The sequence below is a fragment of the Miscanthus floridulus genome, chromosome 2 (genome assembly GCF_019320115.1).
Source record: "Miscanthus floridulus cultivar M001 chromosome 2, ASM1932011v1, whole genome shotgun sequence".
In the NCBI taxonomy this organism is placed as follows: Eukaryota; Viridiplantae; Streptophyta; class Magnoliopsida; order Poales; family Poaceae; genus Miscanthus; species Miscanthus floridulus.
The window spans coordinates 178,086,587-178,103,054 of record NC_089581.1 but is presented as its reverse complement, the minus strand read 5'-3'; positions in this window follow the sequence as shown (position 1 = coordinate 178,103,054).

Below are 16,468 nucleotides of genomic sequence, written 5' to 3'. Positions count from 1 at the left end.
TTTTTACGCCGAAACGGCCGTCCCGTTGGCGGTTGAGCGGCCGTACTAAAGACCACCCGGTGCAGAGAAAGCAGCAGCGAGCGCGAAACAACGTCGCGCGGTATGCAGGGCAAAGCCAGAAAGCCTCCCACTGGTTTTGGCTTAGATCGGCGGGATCTGGACCGGCGGCACAAGAGTCGCCTGCCACGTGCAAGAAACGACTAGCCTGGCGTCGTCACGACCCACACGAGGGCTGATGGCTCCCTTGCCGTCAGGGAGCTCTTCTTTTTAATGGTTGAAAAATGATTTATCCATTTTTTAATTAAGAAATAAAAGTATTCCAGCCTTCCACGTTCACCAGTGAATAGGTACAACCGATTAGTAATGAGAAAGATCCGAAAGACCACTCTCTACTGGACTTGAGCAAATTGAGGCCTGAGCTCGACGGGTTTTGGTCTGCCCACAAACCTTAGTGGACAGGGTCTGGACACGGATCCTACAGCTCAGAAAATGTTTTTTTTGTTCGAGACCAGCCCAAAATACTATTTTTAGCTATTTTGCTTTGTAAAATGCGCGGGCGATCTAAGCCCGCTTGCCCAGTGGAACGATCATGGACGAGACTTTTTCGACCCGAAATAACCTGGGTTTTTTGACCCGACCCTGTCCATAAAATGCTCAAGTCTACTCTCTACTATGTAGAGCACACACACAACAGAGTTAACATAGAACATACACATAGAAAAACGAAGACACTTAGATCTCCAAATTTCTCTACTCCTTCCAACCCGCTCTCCAAACACCTCTATCAGCATAAACCTCCAAAAGTCTGCGCCCATTCTTCACACTATTATTTCTTCCTCTTTAGATAACTGAGATCATTGGCTGATCCAATAAGTTTCCTTAAAAATTACCTGCAAAGAGTTAGAATTTTTCTTATCGAATACTATATCGTTTCTATTCAACCACAAAAACCAACACGTTGCCGCCAAACCCACAATTATCTGGCTTCTCAAACTTAGACTAAAATTCCTAAGCCACCAGCCAAACATGTGAGTGGTTGAATGTTGAAAGTGATGAACAATACATTCCACAAGAATCTCGCCATAGGACACTAAAAACAAAAGAGATGTTTCACTGTCTCCTTTAAACCACAAAAGCTACAGCTAGCATTCACCCCTTTTTTACAAGTTTTTTTAAGTATGACCTCTTTTTTTAGATACATGAGAAAAATCTTTATTTTCAATGGGAGCTTTGCCTTCTAGAACCAATTTTTCCGACCAAACGTCTCCTTTTTCGTGATCTCTCTCTCTCTCTCTATAAAGATCGAGTCAAAAAAATCACCATTCTTCCTCAACTGCCACACAAACCTATCCTTATCCCATTCAAATTGATGGGCACAACTAAGGAGACCAATAAATTGAGCTAATCATCCAACCTTTCACTTTTTCACATCCACGTGGAAGACATTCCTGCTTCTTACGTAGGGTAGCTAAGCCGTGTGAGAGAATATACTTGTGTATACTAATGTGAGATCCGATCCAGTGCTCGGTTTCGTCATGTTAATGAGCTGAGCATAAGCCTTACGGTAAACCCAGTGCAGAAAACGACTAATTGTCTTCGATCAGCTGGCTTAAGTTCAGGCATAGATAAACAATCGTCTGATAGCCACAGAAGCGTGTGTACTCCGTATTCGTTTGTTAAAGCCAAATCGTAGACGAGTTTCTCAAACGCACCCCAACATGCATGTATGCAACTGGCCTGGTGCTGGGCCCTGCCTGTGGCCAACTCGTGTACGTGGCCCGGCGGCCGGCCCTCTCGCGACTCGAATCGTCACTACTCGGGCGAGTCAAGTGTCAAACCCAGGGGGCTAGGATACGCTCATCGGGCGTAAACCGCATTCGCTTCGTACGGCTTCATGCCTTCATGCATGTACTCCTATATTATTATTATTGTTGTTTTTTGATTTGTTGTATACTAGAAGTATGTACAAAATATAAAATATAATAAAGTGCACGTTGTTACGGTTTCGTTCCCGGCCAGTTTCGACTGACCAGGCGGCCACAGATGATTGGCAGTTCTAGATATCTCTCGGTACTCGGTTACCCGAGGAGTCGAATAGACTGCGGCACAGTTGCATCGGCTACTCGGCTCGTCACTTCGTCAGCCAGCCGTGTCACGCGCGCGCGTGCACACACCAAAGCAAAATCTGTGTGTGATACATGCATGCATGCACTGATGCTAAATCATAGCCGGAGTCAACTACATGTGCAGCATGACTGTAACAGTGTCCATGACCATGCATGACAGTGACAGTGTATACCAAGGACCTGGCAAATCATCCTACGTTTCTCAATTGACAAAATGCAAGTAATGCTTGTGCCCATCATGGTTCCTAATTGACCGCTGGTGAAACACGAGCCCATCACGGGGACAAATGGATTCTACTATGGGACGTTTATATGTAGCCAACATGCACAGCGCCCTGCATAGCTAACCCAAACTCAACAAATCCATACAAGGTCATGTGCGGGTCAGTGCTAGAAACGGAAATATCCTGTCGGTGCAAAACTGACAGGGAAATTCATAAAATACTTAGAGAAAAACTGAAAAAAGCTATTTTCTTGTCGATATACCGACAGAACAAAAGTGACAGGGATGAAAAAAAATTGTTTGTTAATGTTTTAATTTCCCTATCGGTGCACCATTTCCCTATCAAATCTTCATTAATAGGGAAATTCTCGGATGTCGTCTGAAATTGTATCCCTATCGAATGAAGACAATAGGAAAATATATTTCCATAGTCAAGGAAATGAATTCCCCTATCAGGTTAGCCATCAAAAGGTCTTGGATCATATATAGGGAATTGGACTATAGACAATTTATCTAAGGGGCTATTTGGGTCCTTTCATTTGGATGAATTGAAATCTATTTAATAAATTATGACATTCCACCATTTCCAAAGTTAACATATAAACTATCTCAAATTCATAGGGTGGGAGATGTAAATTGATTCTATAGACCACCCTTCTATGTTTTTACTTTGCAACTTATAACACGCTCTTCTACAATAGAAATGCAACACATAAGTATCTCTCTCGTATAGCCAACAATAATATACAAATAAAATACATATACAACCATATTAGCTTAATTAATATGTGTTTAAATTATGATTATTAAAATAAATTCATTTACAAGGATCAAACGGGGCTTAATTTTAATTTTATAATGCCGGTGCAGAAAGTGACCAACACGTAAATATTTGAAGTTTTGTTGTACATTGTGATCGGAGGTGGCCTAACACTCAATGACACAGGGTTTATACTGGTTCAGGCAACGTGCCCTACGTCCAGTATGAGTCAGTCGGTGACTTTATTCCTAAGCCCAGGTGCTCGAAGTTTGTTGTGCGGTTACAAACGGAAGGGAGAAAGATAGGGGTATAAGAGGTCCGGTCGGACTCTGGTCTAAAGGACCAAGAGTGACAGGAGCCCTGCTATACGCTAAGTGTTCGAGCGTGTGCTTGTGGTTTGAACCTGATGGTTCTGTTGAGTGAACTTATCTATCTCCTTGTTGGGAGAGAGCGCATCCCTTTTTATAGATGAAGGGGATGCCCTTACAAGTGAGAGGGAGAGAATACATATGCTACTAAGTCTTGTTGCCCACGTCGGTAGATACAAGATGATGGTAGGCGCCCATAATACTATTTAATATCTAATGCACGTGGGAGGTTACGTCGTCTTCTTCTGGCATGGCAGACATCGATGCCTGCCATACTGTTGATGTCGAGAGGCATGCAGGGGGTTTTACCATGATCGCCTGGTACAGTAAATGTTGGCGTCCACAACACTGTTGATGCTCAGAGGCATGTGGGGGAGTCTTATCGTATTTGTCTGGCATGGGAGTTGATGGCGCCTACAACATTGTAGGGAAAAAAAATCGACGCCTATAACACTGTAGGGAAAATATCGGCGTCTACAACACTGCTTGGGTTCTGTTTATGCCAGGGAGGTCGTAGGGTACTATCCTGCAGGTGTACAGAGTACGTTCCTTGGTATTGCGGTTGACCTGGGTGCCCTGCTTTACTTTTTCTGTCCGTTCCCTGGTCCTTACCGAGCGGGCGTCCTCGGTCGATTGGTCCCAGTCGGTTCTGATTGCGCCAGTCAAAGAAGAGTTGTAAGCAGGGGTTCAGCGCATCCCCGGTTAGAGACGTGGGTCGGAGTTGAAAAGTGGTGTTTGGCTAGGCCCTCCGGTCGGAGAGGCCATCCGGAGGTGGGCCAGTGTCGGAAGCGAGTGTTGTTCCTTCTTCGTGAGGCCTTTCGATCGGAGAGACGGGCCAGAGTCGGAAGCGGACGCTATTCCTCCTCGGCCATGCCTTCCGGTCGGAGATTGAATTGTCCCTCTGGCCTGTCGTTTAGGTGTTTTGGGCCAGACCATGAGTTGCGCGTCGTTTGCAACGTTGTCTGCTGGGCCGAGCCTTTTGTTGAGAAGCCGATCCGTAAGGGACCCTGGGTTTATGAACTCGACACGTACATTCGAATAGCAGCTCATATCATATAAAGCATAACAAGGTTTGATTCTATTCACATTGCAAGCATAGAACAATTGATTTCCAAATGGAGTCACACTTGATGTCGATACAGATTAATTAATGTTATCATTACATATATCATATACAAATATGATATCCACATGTTCAATATGAATAATATATGCCCTGTTCGCTTGGCTTATAAGCCGTACTTTTTCAGTCAACGAACAATATTTTTCTCTCACAACAAATCAGCCGACAGTACTTTCAGCCATGGCTTATCAGCCAAGCGAACAGGGCACCGGTGTTCACAAATATGGATTGGAGAATATAAGAAGGTAATTTTCCTGTTCAACCAAATAGTAGTGATATGCTTCATCTATTTCTTGACTACCTGTAAATTCAAGAAAACATATTTAAGCGAAGATACATTAAAAAGAAACAGTGAAATAAGTACGGGTATAAGGCAATAAGGCATGAACTTGTAATGTGATTCGCAAAAAAAAATCAAGAAAACAAGATTTTCTAATATATTTGAAACATCAATAAGGCATGTCGCATCCTATCCAGACATATGGGGCATGCAGCTCAATTGTTCGAGCAATGGGCATCTGCATTGGAGGACACTGGGAATAATAAAACAACTCCAACCATAGATGGTGGCTGCTGAGGAGGACTTCACCATGACAATTATCTGCAGCGGCATCAAGATGAAAAAAGATGAACTAGTGTATGATGCTCCGCAGTCCAACACCAACCTATACCTAGGTCTCCGGGAGCTTTTGCTTCTCCATAAAGCTCGAAAAGCTAAAAGCTCTACCTAATAGGGTAGCTTCTTCAAGCTGACAAAAGTTCAAAAATGTATACTTTATACTAAAAACAGAGAAGCTCCCCTGGGATGCCCTGAGTTTTTTTTTTAAAAGCATCTTAAGAAGGTGCTTTCAAAAAAGCTACAACTTCCGAACAGATCCTAGCACCAAAATGTGGGACGAGCTGTCTGGCCCGTGGGGTGTCATGTCTCTCCTGTTGTGGGCTCGTGGCTTCTGGATTGTTTTTTTTGTTTTGTTTTTTTAGTCTGGGCAACCTTTTTCTAGGTTTAGCCATTTTCCCCCCAAGTGATCCACTAGCTTGGCACCCAAAGTGACCCATTTTTTTCCCCAAGTGATCCACTAGCTTGGCACCCAAATAAGGATGGCAACGGATCGGGTTTGGGGCGGATATCCGTGGTTTTTCACCCACGGTTTTCGGGTTCGGGGCCCCGAAACCAATCGGGTTCGGTTTCGGGTTTGGTTTTCCACCCGTGGATATCCAATGGATATCCGAAATAAATCATTTAGAATTAAAACTCATGTTTTATAATATACTAATAATAATTTGTTTACTTAGATTATTAAATTTATTTAAAGTTGACTCATGAAAATATTTATTATTTGTTGCCTCTTGTTTATACATGTGAATATGTGTATATATATCCGCGGGTTTCGGGTATCCATTCGGGTTTCGGGTATCCGTTCAGGTTTCGGGTATCCACGGGTTTGGTTTTGGTGATGGATTTCCACCCGAATCGGTTTTCGGGGCGGATTCGGGTTTCGATTTCGGGTTTCGGTTTTGGGTGCACGGAGACTCCACCCGATCTGAACCCGACCCGTTGCCATCCTTACACCCAAAGTGACACTAAACCAGTTTGGCAACAATTCAAGCAGGCGAGCCAATCCTTGCAGCAATGGCATGTATAGATGGCCAACAGCCCGGCCTGGCCCGGCACGGCATGGGCCCATGCCAGCATGGCCCGATAGCCAACGGGCCTGCATGGCACGCCGTGCCTCCCGAGCCATGCCTCACAGGGCCACGGGTCTAGCCTTCGGCCTAGGCACGGTCCTATGGGCCGATTTCCGTGCCGGGCCGGCCCGAGAAGCATGGCCATTTTCACAGGCCGTGCCAGCCCGAGAAGCACGACCATTTTCACAGGCCATGCCAGCCCGAGGCCCACTGAGTGCCGACAGAGAGAGAGAGAGAGAGAGAGAGAGAGAGAGAGAGAGAGAGAGAGAGAGAGGAGGGAGGAGAGGGTAGGACCGGTCGCCGAGACGCAGGGGTCGTGGAGGAGTGGCGGGGGCTCGAGGCCAGCCACCGCGCGGGGGCCTTAGGGGAGGAGGGCGGCTGCAGGCGTGCTTGAGGCCGGCACGTGCGCCGCAGCCGAGCAGGGAGGTGAGGAGGAGGTGGCCACCGGGGCTGGGAGCGGCGGGGCTCCGGATCTCGGGGGCAGGAGCTGCGCAGGCGGCGCCCTCCCTCAAGCGATGGAGAGGAGATAAAGAGGGGGTGAGCGAGATGGAGAGGAGAGAAAACAAGGAAGGGAGGGAGTCGCCGGATCTGCCCGCCCGCGCGTTCCCAGCCGCTCGCCGCCGAGGGAGAGTGAGTGAGTGAGGGAGGGAGGTCGTCGTACCTGCGCCAGATCTGAGCGGAGGAGGCACAGAAAGGGAGCTCGCCATACGTCGAGGGAGAGGGTGGGAGGGAGCCCGCCGTGCACCGAGGATAAGGGAGAGAGGGAGGCCACCGGATATGTGCTGAGGGAGAGGGAGAGAGGGAGAGGGAGAGAGATCCGCACTTGGAGGAAGCGATGGAGGAAGGGAGGGCGCCATCGTGCCTGCCTGTGATGGGCGGGCAGCAGGGTGCTTTTACCGGGCCGCCACCGTGCCTGCTTGTGATGGTCGGGCTAGGCCGTGCCGGGCCACGTGCCTAGGGTAAGGCCCAGGCACGACCTGCTCCTCCGGGCCGTGCCAGCCCAGGCCCACTCGCCACCAGGCCAGGCCATGCTTGGGCCGGGCAAAAAAACGGGCCTCGTGCCGGGCCGACGTACTCCGGCTGCATGGCCATATATAATGGCATGGTAAGGCTTTTTGTGTCTGCGACTGGAAGTTCGATATTTAATCTAAAACACTTCCAAATTACAGGTCTGATAATTTTTCCCACCCATATCAAAATTAGTTGTTTGGAAGACCGGTGATCACATTAATTTTACATCTGAATTAAGTCAAAACTGGTGTAAAATTAGTGTGCTCACCGGTGTTCCAAACAACTAATTTTAATATGATACGGAAAATAAATGAAACATACCTCCCCACGTCCGGAAAACAAAACGACATCTATCGGGGCTGGGCGGCGCAGCCGCGCCCCGCGCAGGTCGCCTCGGAGGTCGCCGCGTCCCTTCTCCCGCAGCCCCGTCCCCAGCGCACCGCGGACTCCGGCCGCACGAGGTCTCCACCGGATCCCGGCCCTCCATTCCATGCCGCCACGAGCCCCAACGCCAGACTGATGGTCCGCCGCAGCCGACCTCGCCCGCTTCGCGCCGCTGCCGAGCTCGCCCTCGTCGCGCCGGCGCGCCGCCCAAGAAGAAGCAAACACCATGGTTCGCAGCTTGCCTCGAAGCTTTGGACGGGGCGATGGGGACGACGGCGACGAGGCCTCTGTGGCGGTGTTCGTTGATTTCCGGTCGAACGAAGGAAGGTCCATGTTCCTGTTCTTCTCTCCCAACTCTCCATCAACTTGAATATGGAGCTCGCCTTGGAATCCAACTGTGACTAGATCAGAAAACTCGGCAACCTCGACTTCACAGATTACAGCATGGACAAGAATGGCCGGTCCAGCAACTTGGTCAGCAGCATGTGGTAAAGAATGGCCGGTCAAGCAACTTGGTCGGCAGCATGTGGTACCCAGCCGGAGGAGGTGTGTTCCCAGCGATAGCATGCCGAAGGTCCGCAGACACAAGTTCTGGTCTAAGCTAGAGAGCATAAGCTTGAAGAAGGCTGCGTCAGCAACGGCACGACGTGCCTGCCGCGGCGGCGGGTGGTTGCTGTGGTTGATCTTCCGTGATTCCGTCAGAGTCCCTCTTCGCCAGGGACTTTCGTCAGTGCAAGATGGCACTAAGAATTACAACATTTTCCAGGTGAAAACAAAATCAATGGTATTCTTGTGCACTAAGAATTACAAGCGGAAGCTATTTGCAAGTGTGAAAAGTTACATACCATCCAAACGAGTACTAGTTCATCGACAGGAGCTATTTTTTAGTACTAAATATAATGGATCTAAACAGGCCCTAAGTTTACTAGAATGGGCCGTAAACTGCTATGTAGAAGATCCTTTGGCATCTTTGCGGCTGAACCGCCTGACGAAGTCCTTGTCGGTGTTCTTTTTCGTACGTTGGTATGGGGGTGTAAAGCGAGCTGATGAGCTCGTCTGAAACTCTGGAAGTCGGTGCGCGAAATTGTAAAAGCTATTATCCTGTTGAGATGAGTCGAGCTGGGGAGTGGCTGCAGTTGGGTCTGAAACCAACGTTTGAATCCGGCCTAACCATGAAAAGTCAGGCTGGCCCGTTTGAAGCCGGCCCAACATTGGGAAGTCAGGCCGGCCCGTAGCCTTGTGGTGTTTTTATCCAAGGAAACGACCTAAACGGAGGCCGCAGGTTTTTGTGAAGTAAACAGCCGTAGTTTAGCTTCTACGGAAATTCGTCAGCAGAAGTGATATGATACCCACGTTTATTTACCTCCTATATGGTTTGGGAGAATTCTTTTAGTGCCATTAAAAAAGATCGTAATGTCTTATGTGTCTCTAGAAAAGTTCAGCGGTCTTCAGTGCCACTGCTTCAACTTTTTTATGCCCTCCATACCACTGCCGTCAGTTTGGGCTCTAACGCCGTCAAACTGCAGGTGTGAAAAGTCGAAAAATACCCTTTATGTCTAAATATGTCATTAATTTTTGAGCATCTTAATGACTTGAAATGAAAAATCTCAAAACTAGAAAGTTATAGATCTCGTCGAGATCTATAATTTTCATATAAAAATTATTTTCATTTAATTACGCAAAAAAATGATTTTTCTAAGATATATTAATCATATCAAATCATATTTTTTTACGGAATTAAATGAAGATAATTTTTATATGAAAATTATAGATCTTGATGAGATCTATAACTTTCTAGTTTTGAGTTTTTTCATTTGAAGTCGTTAAGATGCTCAAAAAAATTAATGACATATTTAGACATAAGGGTATTTTTGACTTTTCACACCTGCAGTTTGACGGCGTTAGAGCCCAAACTGACGGCAGTGGCATGGAGGACACAAAAAAGTTGGAGCAGTGGCGCTGAAGACCGCTGAACTTTTTTAGGGACACAGAGGATATTGCGATTTTTTAATGGCACACAAGGAATTCCTCCATATGGTTTTGGTAGAACTTGTCAACTTTATAATTTAGGCCCTGTTTATTTCCTTGTGCAAAATTTTTACCCAGCACGTTTAGCCCATGTTTTGGGCAAATGAATCTCAACAGGTGGAGCAAAAAAGAGCAAATCTAGAAATGTAAGGAGTAGTCCATTTGCCGCCCAAGAGGCCCAAAACTTGGCTAAAACGCCTAGGGACACGAGCTGGACGTCGACTACCCCCGTACCCACACACCCGCGCTCGGGTACCTTATATTTTCCCCCGCCGCTATCGTTCTCTCACTCCGCGCGAACCCTAGCTCCGCCCACCACTCTCGCCCTCTCTCCCTCCGCCCTAACCCTTCCTTCGCCTAGATCCAGCTCCTCTTCCCCACCGCCCAGATCCAGCATCTCCTCCCCGCCACCAGATCCAGATCCACGCGACACAGATGGACGACTACAACGACGACGACGACCGCACCAAGGACTTCCTGTCGTAGCCTGATCCGTGTTCCCCCGCCGACGGCTACGACATCTTCTCCGACGTGGCATATCCCTTTTCGGGCTCAAGCGGCGTCAATGCTCCCTGGATGGGCATGGCGGCACTCAACCCCAACTCCTAGGGTGAAGGGTGGCCCAAAATGGCGGGCTACGAGGGCCTCCTTCGCTTCGGCGCGTAAGATGGAGGCATCGGCGGTAGCATGGGCCCCCTCCCGTTTGTGTCAGCAGCAGCAGTTGTACCCTCGGCTTACTCGTGGCTCGTAGTGGCAGTGGAGGAGGCGCCTTGGCCGATCGCACCATGTCGTCATCCTTTGGTGGCGGTCGTGGCCCTCCCTTGCCTCCTGTGAACACCGACGTTCGTGTTAGGCGTTGATCTAGCTCCTCCGTGCTTGCTAGATCGAGGACCCGTGGTGGACGTTGAGGAGCCATGACGAGTGCTATTGCAGAAGACAACTTCAACATCAACCCCTAGGATGCTACTGAAGATGACGACGTCGAAGAGATATTTCTGAGCGCTCATGGCCTGGTACACTTTCAAACCCTGAAAAATATGCTTGTTGTAGGATTTTGCCATGCTCTTAATGTATCTATGTATTCTTGTTATGCATGGATTAGGCTAGAACTGACAAGGCAAATTGGTTAGAACCTCATAACAAAATATTGTGTAATTTGTGGGTTGACCAAATTAACAAGGGTAACTGCATCAAAGGATCCATGTCAAAGAGAGGGTATAAGGAGGTTATACTAAGGTATAATGCAGCAACCAATTTGGTGCATGATCAGAAGCAAATTAGTAACAGGATTAGGCAACTAAAGGGATACTAGCAATTCATAAGAAGATTGCATAGTGACACTGGCTTAGGCCGTAGATAAGGTGATTTAGCACATGTGCCGTAAGGGCATGACAACATAGAATGTGTTGGTTGTTTATGACTTCGACATGAGGTTCACATTTGTTCTTGCTGGATGGCCTGGTTCTGTACATGGCATGAGAGTGTTCACTGATTCTATGACCAAGTATGGTGACATGTTTCCACATCCACCGATAGGTAAACAACTTCCAATGTTGCAATTGCAGCTTCTAGTTAAACTAGTTAAAACTTACAAAATGGTTCCATTGTGTAGGAAAATTTTACCTGGTGGACTTTGGCTACCCGAACTATCTGGGTTATCTTACGCCCTACAAGGGAACCAAGTACCATCTTCTAGAGTATCGAGATGGCCCGGAGCCATAAGGTAAAAAAGAGATCTTCAACTTCACACATTCATCTCTTAGAAATGTCATCGAGAGGTCATTTGGAGTTTTGAAGATGAAGTGCATGATTTTGTTGCATATGCCAAGTTATGCACCTCATAAGCAAAACCAAATAATCGTAGCATGCATGGCACTCCATAACTTCATTTGATCGATTGGAATAGTGGATAGGGACTTTGCTTGTTGTGATCATGATAAGAACTATGTTCCACCTGAGGCATCGATCTCTCAACCACATACTTGTCAGCCATCGACAAGGGATGACTCTGCGTACATGAATGGTTTCCATGACCAAATAGCAATTGGTTTATTAAATAGATCATTACAATTTTAATTGTGTACTTGAATTGTAATGTGTGTGATTGATTTGTATGGTTGAGGACAACTGAACTATGTACTTGAACTATTGAATAATTGTGCAATAAAGTGTAATATTTGATTGTTTGGAGACATATCGAGCAGTAATACTAAGGTGCTCGGCGAGACATGCAGTCTGACGATGAGCAGCCGACGCAGGTAGCACCAACAAGCAGGGTGTGCATGACAGTGCATGGCTCACAATTAATGAAGCAAATTATTCATTAAATAATGGTAAATTAGTCTTTGTTTGATATAGTGCTAGACATTTGCCATGGATCTAAACACCTCAGGCTAAACATTTGTCGTGGATCTAAACACCTCAGGCTAAAGTTTTACACCTAAGGCCAATGTCGGTCTAGTCTGAGCGGAACACCGCCATGCCACCATTGCGCTCGCGTTGCTGTGCTGCCATGCATGCGGCCAAGCTTCGCCGCCGCTCCATCTTGACCTGATTCACGCCGTAGAGCATCGCTAGGGTTTGTAGATGCCATAGTAGTGCTAGCTTAGGCTCACCGTCGCTGGAGACGACGGGCTCGCCGTAGCACACCGCCACCGTGCCGCCATGCTCACCAGCGAGCTAGCTCCGATGATCCTCTGAGCAAACCAAGGGTACCTATAGGTGCGGGTTGAGTTGGGGAACATGTCGGGGTTACACTACCGTTAGTGACCTCGCCGTCGATGAGCTTTCACCGATCAAGCCATGCCCCTGCTCTGTGTGTCGCTGATGTGTGGGTCCCGTTGACCCACGAGTCCCAGCTGTCAGTTGGTATTTAAAATGTTTTTTCCTGATTTATTTTCATAGATTTGAATGCAAACTTGCAAAAATTATATCTAAAGCTAGGAGTGTCCAAATGGGGTGAACCAAATTTTGTTAGATTTATCTTGAACCATACTATTTGATAAAAATATGAAATCTACTATTTAGGGTATTTTTCTGGGTAAATTAAATTGAGCAAAATAAGTGCTTTTGAAGTAGTTTATATCTTGTAAAATGCATAACTTGAGCTAGGAAAGTGATAAAAATGTGATTCTAATTTTGCTGGTCTTGTGTTGACATGATATAGCTAGGAAAAATATTAAACCTATAGTAAATGTACTTATTACTAATAAAGTTATAGATAACTTACTTATCTACCTTGTGTTAAATTTTTATTGTCATAGGTCTTATGGTTTAAGAATTATAGCTATTAGAAGTCTGCTGTCAGAAATGCTTGCTCTCTGGACAGATCAGAAAGATTGAATTGTTTGTCCTAGATAACCGCTGAATCACGTAAAGATGATTAAAAGGAGGTTGTAGGAAATTTCATAAACTTTCTAGAATATCCAGAACCATATTATTTGGAAGTATATAACTTTAGCTATGGTCAAAACAAGTGGTTGTTGTCTTGTAGTCTAGAAAATTGCTTAGATGAGAATTTGTTTAGTTACTAGAGAAGAGATATGCACCTACTCAGTAAAATAAGACGTATCTTATTGTCACCTTAATGCAATGCTACCGAGAACACTTATGAGGATGCATTCATCACATCATATCATATTATACATGTCATTATATATGCATCCATGATATCTTATTTCCTGCTCATGCATATAGGATCATCCGAGGGGATAACTCTTTTTGAGTTCAATGAAGAAGAAGAGGAGGAACAGCAGGAGACACCTCAGGCCATAGCTCTAGAAGGAGAGGAGCAAACTCTTGAGGACCTCCCTGAGTGCCTAGATCACAGGCCAACCTTTTACCTCAATGGCAAGCCCTATAGCATTCTAAGTCTTCTATGTTTTACAAAACTTTACTTGAGTCCTTTTATGTTTGATGCATTAGGTTATAAGAGTTGAATAACACTAGATATATAGAACTACCTTGTCCAGATATATACATCTTTAACCCTATGTAGGTGTAGGATCAAATACATGCTTAGTCATGCTTAGACCGGTAGAAGTCGGGTGATTTTCTATCACCTATGAGATATAGGTGGATACCGAAGTACGGTTGACTATATTTACTATCATGGAAAAGAACCATGGAGTAATGTAAATGAAGGCTATGCAGATTCTATGTGTAGATTGACTCATGAGAATCCGTCTATAGCGATTAAGGACCGTACCGTTGTTGGACGCTTCTAATAAGATTGAACACATGCCTCTCACTTAGTTGGCCGGATAACTCGTTCTGACCACAAAGCCGAGTAGCTCAACTCAGGCTGGGCCTCATTCTATAAAAGTGTGCACTCTAGATGGTAGTAAGGATGTGCAGGGAGCCAGACATGAGCCCAAGGGCAGGCCGGGCCTGAACGTCTTGGCAGCTGGTTGTCCCTAATTATGCGGCACTAGGCGAACCCGCGAAATGTGGACCTGAGTTGTATCAAAGGTGACCTAAGATGACCGTTGATCTAGTCTACCTAGGTTTATGTTAGGAATAAATTTCTAGCTGGTTGAAATCGATTCGAATCGCCGTCTCTCCTAGACAGTGAGAAACTTACCAACATCATAGTAACTGTGTTATGAAATATGATGGTTCAGATGAACATGGAATTGTTATACTGGCTATGGTTACTACTGTATGCTACTAAATGATATACCACATATTTGGCACAAGTTAGTTGCTAATCTAGAGATGAATAGCTATAATTAACTTGATGACTAGATCATAAAATGTATAGCTAAATTAGTGGCTTTTATGCAAAATATTATCAAGATAGCTCCACTTATAAAGCCTTGAATGATCCTTGGAGTAACTTTATTTTTTGTTTATGACGGGTAAGTCTAGCTGAGTACCTTCTCGTACTTAGGGTTTATTTTCCATTGTTGTAGATGGTATAGTTTATCATGGCTATTACAAGAATTGCTTGTCCCGCCATGGACGAGGAGTAAGCCCTGGGCAGGCATCTCTTATTAATCCCTCTCTTATGCTTTTGTGGAAGTGTGATCGGGAGCTGGTTTGTAATAACTTTAATTCGTACTCTGATGGATGAATTATATTTGTGAACCTTATGTAACGTGTGATATGTATATTGAATCATGTACGATTTTAGCTGTATGTTGTTGAATAAAGACCCTTCGCGGTACTCGATGGACTACTAGGTTTATTTGGACTTAAGTATGATAGTGTGACTGCTTGTAGACTGCCATTGTACTTATGCTCTTATGAATTGGCTGGTTTTGCTATAGCTGGCATTAGAGAAAGATTCGACATTATCGACACAAAATTTTCGTCTCTGTGCCGAGGACATACGCAGCAAGCCGGAAGGGTCAGCTCGATGGAGCAGATCCGCCTAGCTTCAGCGCAAGGGTGGTCGATCCTGCGCAATCCTCCCGAGATGTGCCAATCAATTTGACCCTGCAATTGATAAGGAGAGAAAAGCTCATTAGTAATTAAGGGCGAAATATGCCGGTGTTGCTAGACAGTTTTGAATGTGTGGCTCTGAGAGACGATATGAGAGGAGATCGACTAAATAGTCAATCCCAACATATTTACAAGAATGAATCGGTTAAAGCTCATGGGGTTGTCAATCCTTAGTTTATCGGCTTCAAAGTTTTTGAGAGCGCGCAACCGAAAGTAATTCAAATCTTCTGAGTTGTCCATTACAAAATTTTTGTAGTCTTCAGTTGGTAAATCGTTCGGCTCCTCTTCTCTTGGCTCTCAAACGTAGTCCATGCTAGGTCTTTTCTAGAATCTTACTGCCATTGATTGTCACAAGTCCAGTCTAGCTAAGATACTTGATGTCATCCAACAAGAGAAACGGGAACTGCTGGTTAATGTCAGAATAGGTTGAGCTATCTGAATCAGCCTCGAGATCATCAGCTTGTGTAGAATCGACCATATTCTCTATTGTTCAATTGCATTTTTGTTTCGGCCAAAGAGCCGATTTGATACAGCCGATCCCAGACTCCTAATCTTAATTTAATTAAGTATGAAAACATGACTTTCATTTAAAAGAGCCCTTCGATCTTCTATCCTCGGTCATCTGATGTTGTATTCTCTTCGATATTAGTGAAGTGGCGCTTCGCCTCCTATTAATTGTGGTTGCCTTTTGCGTATTTCGAGGCATCTGTCCCTTCGCTTCATGTCTTCAAATACCAGCCAATGGCTTCTGCCTCGAACACATCTCCATCCATAACTGTTCCTTTGCTCTTCTCCGCCCGCTGAAAAACCTGTAGCGGTTCTTTCTTCTCCCTTTCATAGATTTGATCACTCTTCATGGCCGGCGAAGACCATCAAGGCAAACGTGCGGTGGAGGAAATCCCAGAAGAGAATATGCCGATGAACTAGCATCTCCGGCGCATGAGGTGAGATTGACATTTCTTGTTTATGATGATGAACAGTTCTGACTCGCCTATAGGTTTGTTGTGAATGATAGTCTCCGTCCCCTTCCCAGGGCTGGTGGGCCTTCTAACACCGCATCTTCTATGTCGGCCTCGTCGTCGAACTCCTCCAATTCCTACAATGGCGACGACGCCTGGTGCTACCTTCATGAGTGGAGGATGGCCTAGAACCATTACTCTGAGGCGACCTAGGAGACCGACCAACTGTAGATCTGCCTCGGGGTTTCCCAGGCCACTCTTCATGTGGCCGAGGAAGAGGCTAACACTGCTCGAGCATGGCTGACTGAATTGGATGCCACGGTGGCAGGTACGATGAGCCTCAGGAGCGTCTTTA